Genomic DNA, 16,008 nt, shown 5'->3' with positions numbered 1-16,008 from the left:
TGAACTCAAGACCATTGCTCTCCTGTTTTTCTGCAGCACATTGTAAACTTGTTCTTTACAGTCCGCGATCAGTGCATTTGAAATCCACATAATTTGCTTGTAATCGATTTGAAACGGGAAATCATCATAAAGACCGGAGATGAAGATGTGTACGAGATTTTATGACCGCTAAACATTATAAGGATTACGGCGAAGATCAAAGATGAACGATAAATCCTGTAATAGCATAAAGATACTATTACAGCCGAAGATGCAGGTGTCTTTGAACAAAACCGCATACTAAACTATCAAGTAGTATCTACTTTTTCCAAAGCTAAAGGAGGCAAAAGAGAAGTTGGTTTAGCCTACTGAGTAATGACGATTTAGCAGGCTTTTAATGACTTTTAGCCAAATTCTGTGGTTAGATTTGCACTTTTATGAGACTCTCTTGTCTATGTGGAAATGAATTTTTCATGCAAAATCAAAGTATACAGATGTAGTCTTTCTTGCCAAAGGTGACATTCACATTTTTCTTCACTACGTTATATTTCATAGGAGTGCTCTAACAATAAACGTTCCGGTGAGCTAGAGAGGTTACTGGAACGCAAGAGTGCGCTGAAATTAAATCTTGTCATACGCGTATAACATTGAATTTTCTCTATGTCATTTTTGTTTATACTGTATTAATCAGATATTTCGGGAAATATGTCAAATGTTAAAATCTCTTATGACTTTCCTAAGTTTATTTATACATTTATTTACCTCGTTACCATCATGGTTACCCATAAGATCAATGTAAAAATGTTCGTTAATGCTCCGACAATGCCATAGAAAAACAAGCACTCACTGGACTCGATGTTGCCCATATGAAGATGAAGGTTCTTGCAAGTTTACAAGTCTATAATTCGGTTCATGTTCAAGATTCATGTCGACCCATATTCAAGTTTACAGATGTTCAAGATATCATACAGACTCGATGTTGCCCATATGAAGATGAAGGTTCTTGCAAGTTTACAAGTCTATAATTCGGTTCATGTTCAAGATATCATACAGACTCGATGTTGCCCATATGAAGATGAAGGTTCTTGGAAGTTTACAAGTCTATAATTCGGTTCATGTTCAAGATATCATACAGACTCGATGTTGCCCATATGAAGATGAAGGTTCTTGCAAGTTTACAAGTCTATAATTCGGTTCATGTTCAAGATATCATACAGACTCGATGTTGCCCATATGAAGATGAAGGTTCTTGCAAGTTTACAAGTCTATGAATTCAGTTCATGTTCAAGATATCATACAGACTCGATGTTGCCCATATGAAGATGAAGGTTCTTGCAAGTTTACAAGTCTATAATTCGGTTCATGTTCAAGATATCATACAGACTCGATGTTGCCCATATGAAGATGAAGGTTCTTGCAAGTTTACAAGTCTATAATTCGGTTCATGTTCAAGATATCATACAGACTCGATGTTGCCCATATGAAGATGAAGGTTCTTGCAAGTTTACAAGTCTATGATTCGGTTCATGTTCAAGATATCATACAGACTCGATGTTGCCCATATGAAGATGAAGGTTCTTGGAAGTTTACAAGTCTATGATTCGGTTCATGTTCAAGATATCATACAGACTCGATGTTGCCCATATGAAGATGAAGGTTCTTGCAAGTTTACAAGTCTATGATTCGGTTCATGTTCAAGATATCATACAGACTCGATGTTGCCCATATGAAGATGAAGGTTCTTGCAAGTTTACAAGTCTATAATTCGGTTCATGTTCAAGATATCATACAGACAGACGAGTTTTAGGCTTCGCTAGCGACCCACCAATAAATTGAACACTTTCTTCTGTAGTAAAAACCACATTCCTTGCCGTCATATAAAAGTATCTGCATTTCATTCCTCCATATGTTCTTTTCACTAATACCGCCCAGCTTGAGGTTGAAACAACTTTGACAGTTTAAATCCTATAGAAACAGCATAAGAGGGTTATGGAAGTGAATTATAGAACGAGGTAGTCGATGGAGGGATTTCTGAGAAGACGTTTAAAAAATTCTAAAGCATTCCAACTCAACAAAAAGAACTGTAACAATGGAGTCATATGCTGCGTTGAAGGCAGCGTGCATGATTTATTTTAAAGAAATGTAACTATGCAATCTCAGGATATTACACTAGATATAAAACGTTTCTGGAGAAGCCTGATTATGACAGGGTGGGAGATCCCATCCTGTGAGCTCCGGGCGGCCATGAGAGTAAGGTCCATTTTTATATCGAAATTCCTGAAAGTATTCTGATATTGCCAATATTATTACATTTAATACACTTACAATAAGCATTTCTTTCTACATACTTTTATAATTGTACTATCCTTGAATATTTCTGTAACTTGTTGCGTCAAGAACTAAAATCCTGGTTGTCTATGAACTACATAAAATTATCTTTTGAGAGAGTACCCCACAGTGTCAAGTGATCAAACTTCCCTGCGACTATCCCGGGGACTCTTCCATAGGCCTATGCACTTTTCAGAATACAAAAATTAATTACTTTTTTAACGATTATCAGTTAAATAAACGACAGACAATTACTTTTTGTTCAAATATTCAAATAGCTATAACCATGAATTGACAAGAAGACACCTATGTGAAATATTAACCTCTTGTAAAGTGGAACACTGTATTATTCATTATACTTTAGTTTCTTTAGAAATATGAGACAGAAACGCCTATCTCTATCTTTTGACAATGAAACCTGGAATATAAAATTCTGTAACTTTATTAATGCAGGAGCTTTTCATTACTAAATTATAATTAAATGCTGAAAAGCGTATATCGAATGTAAAATATTTCTTTATTAGCTGAGCGTAGGCGAAGCCTAACAATCTTTTGGTCTTCCTATTTGACTGTATGTCCGCATTATAACTCAAGAAAGAAATGATCTATAGACTAAGTGAAACAGAAACGTATGTAGCCTAGAAAGATACTTCTAAAAATATTACATCTGCAGTATTTAAATTTTGAATGATAATTCATTTACACATGGCTGGAGAAAGTTATATTCATTTCCTGTATAATCGCCTGTCTTTACGCATGACATATTAAGAATGATATGAGGTGTAGCGTTGAAATTTTGCGTTCAATGACAACGAAGACTGTTCCGTACAACGTGGTGTGGTGAACTCATCAAATCAAATCAAATCTTTAATTGCTCGCAACAATTTCTTCACATTGTATGGCAAACGTCATAATTATTTCTAAATTTTAAACTCTCATACCACACAACTACCACATTCAAACTTACATAATTTTCATACATTCCAGTCTCTTTCATCCTTCGCCAATTTCAACCCACTTACAGCGCTGGAGTCAGTTATCGAATTGGGCGGTCTCCCAGTTAAACGCCAGAAACTCGTCAACGCTGTAGAATGCCTTTGACACCAGAAAACGCTTAAGACGAGCTTTTGACGCCTTGGGCGTTTGGGGCGTTTTTTCATAGAATTTGGCAATCTGTTGATGAATTGAACACTTGCCTGCGAAGGCAAGTGCTCATAAACTACCGTTCTGTGTCTTCCAGTTCGGTAGTTATCTCTGCCTCTAGTCTCATACCCGTGTATGTCACGTCCACTGGTAAGGGCACATTTAGACAAACAGAACAAAGATGTTTCTAAAATGTAGAGACTGGGCAAAGTCAACAGTTTCAAATTTTTGAATGCTGTCCTGCACGACTCTCTGAAATTCAACTTTGCGATAATACGAATCGCTTTTTTTTGTAATTGAAAAGTTAGGTAGTTGAACTCCTAACTTGTTACAGAACTGGGATAAATTTGGTGCTTCATTTTATACAGTAATAATTTCTCAGTATCCTTAAAAATAAAGATATAATATACTTCAGGTAATATTGTTAGTTTTAAATTAATTCAACCTGACGAATAGTGCAGTAATTCCTGCTAGTAAAAGTTGATTGAAAGCATTAAATCATGTAACGGAAATAGATCTTCACTGCGTATCGGTTTAGGAAGCCTGCATCAGACAGCATTATTGGATGTCATAAAATTGAATCTCCATATAAACCGAACCAGATCCAAGTTAATATAGGCCGTGTAATATTTATAATATCCGAATTCAAAGCAAAGTTGCAGACCATTAAAACCGCTGGAACAAAGCCGACCGAGTGAACTGTGGCGGGCTTCATTTTGTCCCTTTGATTACCGGAGTGTGATGCGATGGACCGATGCAGTGCCCCGATGAATGTGGTCGACACTGGGTTTTACCGATGGATCCCGCTGAAATAACCTTCATTTCTGTGTTTTAAAATTACAGTTTATTGAATGTTGTCAATTCTCTATTTCCTCATATATACTTCCTTTTAGACATTTTTTAATAGAGAGTTTAATGTTTGTTTTTAAGCAAATAACTATCCATTAACACCTTAGTGTGAACAAAATATTATTGTTTATCATTTAAGGTTTTGTATTCAGCGATAAAGCCACGAACGGTTTACGACAAACAGTTGAAATTTAGTATATTATTTATGATTATCCTGACATCATAAGAACTGGAATGAAAACTATTTATTTTTTGGGCAATTTTGGTTTTATACCTACATTTCGATCCAATTATCTGATTAAAGATATAATTATATTAATATTATATTGTATATTATATAATTATATTAACACTAGCAGTCACCAATTGCTTTGCAATTTTCTATTTATTCAATTATACAAGTACGTCATAGGCCTAAACTTAATAAACACTCCTGAAAACAAATTATGGTCACTGGAAGTTAATTACTTCTGATTTTGTGATGGAATAATTAGTATTTCAGTCTAAATAGCAATAGTTAAAAAGTTAAACAAATTAATTGTAATTGGATGTTATTTTAGGTTTAGCACTTAAAGGAGCATTTCTAGTGCGAATCAGTTATATTTTACACGCCAATTTGCCTTGCTACCACGATAAAAGAAAAATACACGGGAAGGTTACTTTAGTTAAAAAGTGTCTATTTTCAGCCTATCTAATCCTCTTCCCATAGCTTCTTATCGATGCCCTAGTACCGTGTGCATTGTCCCAATATAGAAATAATACATATGTTGGTCTTAAAAGTCTACTTTGGCAAAAACTATTTCCATTTATTGCACTCTTTGTCTAAATTATTTCCAATGTCTTAGTAGCGTTTTTATTCTAGTGGTCAAGAGGATATAGCAATTGCATTCGTCTGAAATATCAACTTCAGAAAAAAAGACAAACATGTTTACTTACAGCCGCTTTTATCTATTTCCGGTCTAAGAAAGTTTCCGTAACGTTGAACAGTTTGTGTTGCCCCGATCAAGACAACACATATATACGTGGGTCTGTAAAGTCCTATCTATTTCTCAACCCGGACTTCGTGTTGAGAGCGTAAGACAGATTTCACCTTTCTAGAATTGCGGGAAATACAAAAAAAAGATAAAAATAACTAGTTTCTCTAGAGGTTGCAACACTTTCAAACCCCTATAAATGATGGATACCAAACAAAATGCTTTTATTTTCTGTTAATAGCTGAAGAAACGTGTATTTCATATATAATCCTTGTAGAAGATCGGGAAATTGAATGACTAAAATATAGTTCTTCTAGTTGTTTATCTTACCGATTGCGGGTGGTTGAGCTTGTAGGGAAAATCTTTATTTCGTCTTTTGGGAGCAGGGCAAGTGTGCTTTAAATATTTTCGTTCTTGACCAACGCGATTTTGAAAAACATAAATGTAGTTTTATTATTTTATTACGAGTGGTTATTTTTACATTTCGTTTTTCTATTTATGTAATGAGGATTGTGTGTGAAATTTAATTTTTTTGGCACAGCAAGAAATTTAAAAAATATAGTTCTCCTAGGAGTTTTAACTATTATGGGTAGTTGATCTTCATAAACAATTTGTTTATTGAGCGAGCACAGACACGTCACTATCATATCTCATCATTATGGAACATCAAGAAATTTAAAATCAAAACATAGTTATTACAGGATTTGCAACCTAATTTCAATGCATAATTTCAAATATATTCATTGAAACACGTTTGGTTTTTTATGTAAGTTACGTGTGTGAGAAATTCAATCCTTCGAGATCATTGAGATGTTGAAAGAATATACTTCTTCTAGCGGTTGAAATCGAAAATATTTACGAAAATGACTTAGTGAGTGAGTGAGGAGGGCTTTACCATTTATGTATTGAGGTATTGTTGTGATGATTTTCTCATTTTAGGTAATTCAGACAATAAGCTAACAATATTTGGGAAGATAGTACTATAGTAAAAATTTCACATCAATCTAGAAAAAATATTGAAGTATTAAAAGTTATTTTATTTTAGGATTGCAGCTAAAAAATACATTGTAAGTGAATTTTTCTGTACTTCATATTGTTGGACGCTGATTTATTGCAATCTATTTTAGTTGATGATAAATTTTTTAACATTTTATTATGTAACTATCATTTGCTTCAATAGGCTTTACTGCTCTATAATATTCAACAAAACAAGAATACACTAATTATTATTGTAATTTGTTTGAAAAAGTTCAACTGATATCTCTAAGTATCATAGTTACCGTTTATTTTCCAATTTATATTTTATAATATCTTCTTTCATTTTTGTGTACGTTCGAAATAATTAATAACAGTTAAAAGGGTTATCTTCTGGATAAAGCTATTATTTACTATTTATATATTTATTAAATGTGATTTGATTAAAGGTAATAGCCGAATTAAATATTTCAAGAAGATCGATTGACAAAATCCTTCCTAAGATAGATTCCTTCCTCCGCCTGGAATATAATAATAGGACGAACGCATATCCCTCAATTTCCGAAAATTACCACTGCAACACAGATGACTTAATTATTACAAAATAATCAGCAAGGAAAGTTTATCGAATTATTTTTTAAGAAATACCTCACAAAGTGCTGTTAATATGCATTAAATAAGTACAAAAGATAAGAACATTGTATCATTTATTACAATATTGTTCCAGCTCAGAAGGACCTCTAAAATATTGCTTTCAGAACTCTTTCACTTGCGGAGTCTGCATACATAATTTTATACATGGTTCATATGAAGAAATTCTTTCATTGAATACTAGCTTCAATCTATAAAATGTAGTGCTGCATCTTATAAAATTTACACATGTTACCTATTGACTTTTAGTGCCTTATTTGTTTCCTTTAAGTCAATGTGAATGTGTTCTGAACATTTATCATAATGTAATTTTAACTCTTTTTTGAATTGTTATTTATGTAACCTTTCGAAATAAAAAAATACAAAATGTAGATTTCTCCAAAATATTATTTTATCTCTACAATTTATATACCAGAAACCCAATACACTCTAATTAATGCATCTTCCATATGTGATGTGAGATATAGTGCCTCAATTAGTCTGCATGAATAGATGTTTCTTGATTGTCTTTTAGTTACACTAAGTTTAAACAAACAAAAAATAAATACGTATTAAGATTAGTTTCTGCTTGTTGAAACCTTGAATTCTAGCCATTAGACGCGCAAACAATGTTTGTATCAGGAGCAGCTGACAAAATGTGTTCGACTGACTAGGAATCAAGTTAGCAAAATGTAATCTGACTACCAGTGGATAAAACAATTATGGATACACAGATGACGTCACAGTGGCCATTTTAAGATACCAGAGGTCTAGAAGGTGATTGGCTAAGCCGTGGTAAACTTGCTAATATTCCTGAATGGGCGAGCGTAAAGTAAGAATTAAGAAAACCAAAACGAGTGACGATTGAAAAAAATGCTTTACAGCAAATTTAGGCATCGTATTTCATAGCAAACAAATGTAAGGGAATCTCAATTAGGTTTGAACTATTTCAGAAGATATGTGACTAACAAGCGGACTTCTCGTGCATGTCCTGCGGTGCATGTTTCATGCTTATGCACGGCCAGGATTTATTGGTGAATGCAGCGGTAAAAGACATCTGCAGTGCTGAGGAAAGATGTCATCTGGATAGAAAATGCTTATTTGGCGGTGTCTGAACAAGTTGACCCCGATTCTCTGAGTGCCATTCAATTGATGATTTCCTCGTTTTATTTTACGAGATAACCTCGCAGTCACTCATTTTAATACTGACAGACCAGATCATTAACAATCGGTAGAAGAGTAATCACGGAAAACTAACAATATCTCACTGGCAGTAGTACACAATGTTAACCCTTAGTATATTAAACAACAATACAGCGTATCTCTTGAAAACTACTTAGTATAGGTCCTATATAGTCTATTTATATTGTACCAAGTGTTAACTAACAATATCTCACTGGCAGTAGTACACAATGTTAACCCTTAGTATATTAAACAACAATACAGCGTATCTCTTGAAAACTACTTAGTATAGGTCCTATATAGTCTATTTATATTGTACCAAGTGTTAACTAACAATATCTCACTGGCAGTAGTACACAATGTTAACCCTTAGTATATTAAACAACAATACAGCGTATCTCTTGAAAACTACTTAGTATAGGTCCTATATAGTCTATTTATATTGTACCAAGTGTTAACTAACAATATCTCACTGGCAGTAGTACACAATGTTAACCCTTAGTATATTAAACAACAATACAGTGTATCTCTTGAAAACTACTTAGTATAGGTCCTATATAGTCTATTTATATTGTACCAAGTGTTAACTAACAATATCTCACTGGCAGTAGTACACAATGTTAACCCTTAGTATATTAAACAACAATACAGCGTATCTCTTGAAAACTACTTAGTATAGGTCCTATATAGTCTATTTATATTGTACCAAGTGTTAATTAACAATATCTCACTGGCAGTACACAATGTTCCTTAGTATATTAAACAACAACAATACAGCAGTATCTCTTGAAAACTACTTAGTATAGGTCCTATATAGTCTATTTATATTGTACCAAGTGTTAATTAACAATATCTCACTGCAGTACACAATGTTAACCCTTAGTATATTAAACAACAATACAGCGTATCTCTTGAAAACTACTTAGTATAGGTCCTATATAGTCTTTTTATATTGTACCAAGTGTTAATTAACAATATCTCACTGGCAGTACACAATGTTAACCCTTAGTATATTAAACAACAATACAGCGTATCTCTTGAAAACTACTTAGTATAGGTCCTATATAGTCTATTTTATATTGTACCAAGTGTTAATTAACAATATCTCACTGGCAGTACACAATGTTAACCCTTAGTATATTAAACAACAATACAGCGTATCTCTTGAAAACTTCTTAGTATAGGTCCTATATAGTCTATTTATATTGTACCAAGTGTTAATTAACAATATCTCACTGGCAGTACACAATGTTAACCCTTAGTATATTAAACAACAATACAGTGTATCTCTTGAAAACTACTTAGTATAGGTCCTATATAGTCTATTTATATTGTACCAAGTGTTAATTAACAATATCTCACTGGCAGTAGTACACAATGTTAACCCTTAGTATATTAAACAACAATACAGTGTATCTCTTGAAAACTACTTAGTATAGGTCCTATATAGTCTATTTATATTGTACCAAGTGTTAACTAACAATATCTCACTGGCAGTAGTACACAATGTTAACCCTTAGTATATTAAACAACAATACAGCGTATCTCTTGAAAACTACTTAGTATAGGTCCTATATAGTCTATTTATATTGTACCAAGTGTTAACTAACAATATCTCACTGGCAGTAGTACACAATGTTAACCCTTAGTATATTAAACAACAATACAGCGTATCTCTTGAAAACTACTTAGTATAGGTCCTATATAGTCTATTTATATTGTACCAAGTGTTAACTAACAATATCTCACTGGCAGTAGTACACAATGTTAACCCTTAGTATATTAAACAACAATACAGCGTATCTCTTGAAAACTACTTAGTATAGGTCCTATATAGTCTATTTATATTGTACCAAGTGTTAACTAACAATATCTCACTGGCAGTAGTACACAATGTTAACCCTTAGTATATTAAACAACAATACAGTGTATCTCTTGAAAACTACTTAGTATAGGTCCTATATAGTCTATTTATATTGTACCAAGTGTTAACTAACAATATCTCACTGGCAGTAGTACACAATGTTAACCCTTAGTATATTAAACAACAATACAGTGTATCTCTTGAAAACTACTTAGTATAGGTCCTATATAGTCTATTTATATTGTACCAAGTGTTAACTAACAATATCTCACTGGCAGTAGTACACAATGTTAACCCTTAGTATATTAAACAACAATACAGCGTATCTCTTGAAAACTACTTAGTATAGGTCCTATATAGTCTATTTATATTGTACCAAGTGTTAACTAACAATATCTCACTGGCAGTAGTACACAATGTTAACCCTTAGTATATTAAACAACAATACAGCGTATCTCTTGAAAACTACTTAGTATAGGTCCTATATAGTCTATTTATATTGTACCAAGTGTTAACTAACAATATCTCACTGGCAGTAGTACACAATGTTAACCCTTAGTATATTAAACAACAATACAGCGTATCTCTTGAAAACTACTTAGTATAGGTCCTATATAGTCTATTTATATTGTACCAAGTGTTAACTAACAATATCTCACTGGCAGTAGTACACAATGTTAACCCTTAGTATATTAAACAACAATACAGTGTATCTCTTGAAAACTACTTAGTATAGGTCCTATATAGTCTATTTATATTGTACCAAGTGTTAACTAACAATATCTCACTGGCAGTAGTACACAATGTTAACCCTTAGTATATTAAACAACAATACAGTGTATCTCTTGAAAACTACTTAGTATAGGTCCTATATAGTCTATTTATATTGTACCAAGTGTTAACTAACAATATCTCACTGGCAGTAGTACACAATGTTAACCCTTAGTATATTAAACAACAATACAGCGTGTATCTCTTGAAAACTACTTAGTATAGGTCCTATATAGTCTATTTATATTGTACCAAGTGTTAACTAACAATATCTCACTGGCAGTAGTACACAATGTTAACCCTTAGTATATTAAACAACAATACAGTGTATCTCTTGAAAACTACTTAGTATAGGTCCTATATAGTCTATTTATATTGTACCAAGTGTTAACTAACAATATCTCACTGGCAGTAGTACACAATGTTAACCCTTAGTATATTAAACAACAATACAGCGTATCTCTTGAAAACTACTTAGTATAGGTCCTATATAGTCTATTTATATTGTACCAAGTGTTAACTAACAATATCTCACTGGCAGTAGTACACAATGTTAACCCTTAGTATATTAAACAACAATACAGCGTATCTCTTGAAAACTACTTAGTATAGGTCCTATATAGTCTATTTATATTGTACCAAGTGTTAACTAACAATATCTCACTGGCAGTAGTACACAATGTTAACCCTTAGTATATTAAACAACAATACAGCGTATCTCTTGAAAACTACTTAGTATAGGTCCTATATAGTCTATTTATATTGTACCAAGTGTTAACTAACAATATCTCACTGGCAGTAGTACACAATGTTAACCCTTAGTATATTAAACAACAATACAGCGTATCTCTTGAAAACTACTTAGTATAGGTCCTATATAGTCTATTTATATTGTACCAAGTGTTAACTAACAATATCTCACTGGCAGTAGTACACAATGTTAACCCTTAGTATATTAAACAACAATACAGCGTATCTCTTGAAAACTACTTAGTATAGGTCCTATATAGTCTATTTATATTATACCAATGATTAAGATTGAACAATTTCCGGTCAATCAGTAGTTTTTTTGCACAAAGAGGACATAAGGTACATTACCACATTTTTATAATGGTGGAACTAATAATAAAAAACAATGTTATCACTTCATATATTGTGGACATAGATATCTGAGGTAAGGTACTCGCAGAAGCAGAACCATCATGAAACCCTCGCTGTTGTCCGATGCTCTTAATTTGATTTTCTACCCGCCCTCCCAAGTGGCTACTAATTGAATAAACGTGTTTCCCCCTTTTTGGTGGAGACTTTACCCGTCTAAGTTACTTTAAGCTTTGGGATTAGTTATTTAAATTTATTTAAATCCTAAAAAATTACAGTAAACAGTAATTGTAAAATCTTGTAACGCGCTTGTTGATAGAAATCTGAAATACACTTCTATGCTACTAAAATTAATCAAGTACACACATACAGTAATGGTTATATAGAACTACGAAAGTGAATGACTAAAGTACCTACTGCGATAGTGTGAATTCAATTTGGAATTTATTGCAAGTAACTTACATATTTTATTTCAATAAAGATTGCGGAAAGAAAATAATTTACTTAAATAGCAGACTAAAGGCTTTACCAATTTTCATAACTGATTTTTGAGTAGAAGTCGGATTAAAAATATTCATATATAAAAATTGTCTCATATTGATCAATCAAACACAATATTTTACAGCATTTTAGAGACTGCTAGGTTTTTATCATCTTGTTCCTTTTAAATTAAACCCCAATATTGAACGAGGCTACTACTTTACTTTTGATGTTGAAGAGTGATTCTCTCATCGGTAACAAATAACGTCTAGAACGAGATAATGCTTCGCTCACCCATAAAAACTCCTACTGAAATAAGATGTGCATTGAATATTCTTTCTTTTGTTGTTGAGGAGTGCTTCACTCAATAACAAATTTTGTCTAGAAAGAGGCTTTGGTAGTATAGTAGTGTTTACTCAGTATTAGTAAGTACTTACAAGTCATACCCATTTCATGTATAACGAATCTAGTACAATGTCTAATTATTTTTTATTTAGTAGCGCTTCTAAAACCCATTCAGAAAAAACAACATCTAGATATGAGCACGAAATAGACAAAAAAGATATTTTAAAAGCCTTTGATGTCGTATGCAACGAATATATTTGAACAAAACTCATATAAATGTGATGAATAATAAATAACATTTTACATAATTTAAAAATTAGAATGAACAAGGGATGAGGTTTGTTGGGATAATAGCTACCCAATGTGAGGAAATTGCTAAACATTAACTGGATCGTGTTCCGGGTGGTCTGTATCAATACTAACGCCCTGGCCGCCATCACACCCTGGAGATTACACACCACCGAATGTGGCTTTGCCTTTAACTGATACGGACAACCACTGGACCCTCAATGTTATATAATAAATACATTTTTATATAAGTTAAACATTAGGATGAAGAAGGGATGAGGTTTGTTGGGATAATAGCTGTACAATGTGAGGAAATTGCTAAACATTAACTGGATCGTGTTCTGGGTGGCCTGTATCGATATTAACGCCCTGGCCGCCATCACACCCTGGAGATTACACACCACCGAATGTGGCTTTGCCTTTAACTGATACGGACAACCACTGGACCCTCAATGTTATATAATAAATACATTTTTATATAAGTTAAACATTAGGATGAAGAAGGGATGAGGTTTGTTGGGATAATAGCTGTACAATGTGAGGAAATTGCTAAACATTAACTGGATCGTGTTCTGGGTGGCCTGTATCGATATTAACGCCCTGACCGCCATCACACCCTGGTGATTACACACCACCGAATGTGGCTTTGCCTTTAACTGATACGGACAACCCCTGGACTCGCAATGTTATATAATAAATACATTTTTATATAAGTTCAATATTAGAAAGAAGAAGGGTATGAGGTTTGTTGGGATAATAGCTACAATGTGAGGAAATTGCTAAACATTAACTGGATCGTGTTCTGGGTGGACTGTATCAATATTAACGCCCTGACCGCCATCACACCCTGGTGATTACACACCACCGAATGTGGCTTTGCCTTTAACTGATACGGACAACCCCTGGACTCGCAATGTTATATAATAAATACATTTTATATAAGTTAAATATTAGAAAGAACAAGGTATGAGGTTTGTTGGGATAATAGCTGTACAATGTGAGGAAATTGCTAAACATTAACTGGATCGTGTTCTGGGTGGACTGTATCGATATTAACGCCCTGACCGCCATCACACCCTGGAGATTACACACCACCGAATGTGGCTTTGCCTTTAACTGATATGGACAACCACTGGACCCTCTTTACCCTACCTTTTACTAACAACTCATTGCAAATTGCGCATTTCAAACATATTTACAAACGTTTTATTTCAGTATTCAATCACCAAAAGCTCCATAGCAATAATACTCTTTGGAAATATTATATAATTGGCAGACCATACACTGTAATTATTGAGATATGGAGAGAGTGAAGATCTGATATACCTAAGCTTCCTTTCATATAGAATATCAGAATGCTATGTTTTTAAAAAGCAACGAAAAGTTATAAAAGTAAGTACGTTGTTCCTGTGAGAGACGTACATATCCATTTGTTTATTCGCTGCATACTTTGCATTACTCCATTAACGCGTTACTGTTTAAAAAATAAGAAAATATTTTCTAATTAAAACCTAAGATACCTCTTTTAAACGACTCTGCATGTAAAAAATATTACCAAAACAAATAAAAATAGTTTTTCTTTTAGTTCTGAATTGCTTAAAGGAGAGTTAGAATAAATTTTAAAACAAATACATTGTATTAATTTTAGTACAAAAGGTTTCACCTACGTAACAAAACGAAACTTTGAAACCACATAAAAAGTTCATATTTTTCAAAAGGAGTCTCTCATAAAGGTTCTCTGGTCGTTGCTCTTAATTGAATTTTCCGCCCACTCCCTTGCGTGACCACCCTAATGGAATAAACGTGTTTTCCTCTTGCTCTTACTTCTGCTTTCCTTTACAATCAAAAATTGTTTGTAATAGCGAAGATTAGTTTTTCAATATACATATCTAAAATAGTGTTAAAATATATACATAAGAACACTAATCGCGAGACTTATGTGTTAACATTAAATATTTATTAAATTAATTTTTACAGTTTGTTACCACTGGGAAATTACTGAAAATATATTAGTGTATAGTTTTATTTAGTCTGTCCACACTATATCACGAAAACAAAATGTACTATACACTTCAAATCATGCACGAAGCTTCATTTCTACATGAGGACCGTGGAGTTCGGTGTTGGAGCATGTGGCTCAATTGGATTTCATTTCTACACGAGGAACGTGGAGTTCGATGTTGGAGCATGTGGCTCAATGGGATTTCATTTCTACACGAGGAACGTGGAGTTCGATGTTGGAGCATGTGGCTCAATTGGATTTCATTTGTACATGAGGAACGTGGAGTTCGATGTTGGAGCATGTGGCTCAATTGGATTTCATTTCTACACGAGGAACGTGGAGTTCGATGTCGGAGCATGTGGCTCAATGGGATTTCATTTCTACACGAGGAACGTGGAGTTCGATGTCGGAGCATGTGGCTCAATGGGATTTCATTTCTACACGAGGAACGTGGAGTTCGATGTCGGAGCATGTGGCTCAATGGGATTTCATTTCTACACGAGGAACGTGGAGTTCGATGTCGGAGCATGTGGCTCAATGGGATTTCATTTCTACACGAGGAACGTGGAGTTCGATGTCGGAGCATGTGGCTCAATGGGATTTCATTTCTACACGAGGAACGTGGAGTTCGATGTCGGAGCATGTGGCTCAATGGGATTTCATTTCTACACGAGGAACGTGGAGTTCGATGTCGGAGCATGTGGCTCAATGGGATTTCATTTCTACATGAGGAACGTAGAGTTCGATGTTGGAGCATATGGATCAATGAGATCCGGGTTCGAGTCCCGGAGGAGCAAGTACTTTTTGGGATTCAATGTTTATTGAAATTAAATTAGGCTATTGCCACTTATACAATTTGAATGAATATAAATAAAAGTAATTTGGCAGGTATTTGGTCTTCCAATTATATGTTAGTTTGGTTATTTAAACACATATAAATGCCAAGTACAAAATAATTGAATCGTAAAAAGTGAGGGCTCTGTGGTGTAATGGTAGCACATTCACCCGGCAAGTGAGAGATCCGGGTTCGAGTCCCGGCGGAGCTAGTACTTTTTGTGATTCAATGTTTATTTAAATTATATACACACACACACACACAC

At 33.7% G+C, this 16,008-nt stretch overlaps 1 protein-coding gene and 1 non-coding gene across 2 annotated transcripts in view; one reads left to right on the top strand and one right to left on the bottom strand.

Annotated features, from left to right (window-relative positions):
- The window catches only part of LOC124365864 (discoidin domain-containing receptor 2-like), a 194,197-nt gene that overhangs the window by 100,545 nt on the left and 77,644 nt on the right, over positions 1 to 16,008 (bottom strand).
- On the top strand, positions 15,884 to 15,954 carry Trnaa-ggc. Its single transcript has one exon. It is a non-coding gene; the product is annotated as a tRNA-Ala (tRNA).

Source organism: Homalodisca vitripennis, chromosome 1, assembly GCF_021130785.1.
Source record: "Homalodisca vitripennis isolate AUS2020 chromosome 1, UT_GWSS_2.1, whole genome shotgun sequence".
In the NCBI taxonomy this organism is placed as follows: Eukaryota; Metazoa; Arthropoda; class Insecta; order Hemiptera; family Cicadellidae; genus Homalodisca; species Homalodisca vitripennis.
The sequence above is the reverse complement of the archived record's forward strand: the minus strand, read 5'-3'. Positions and strand labels throughout refer to the sequence as shown.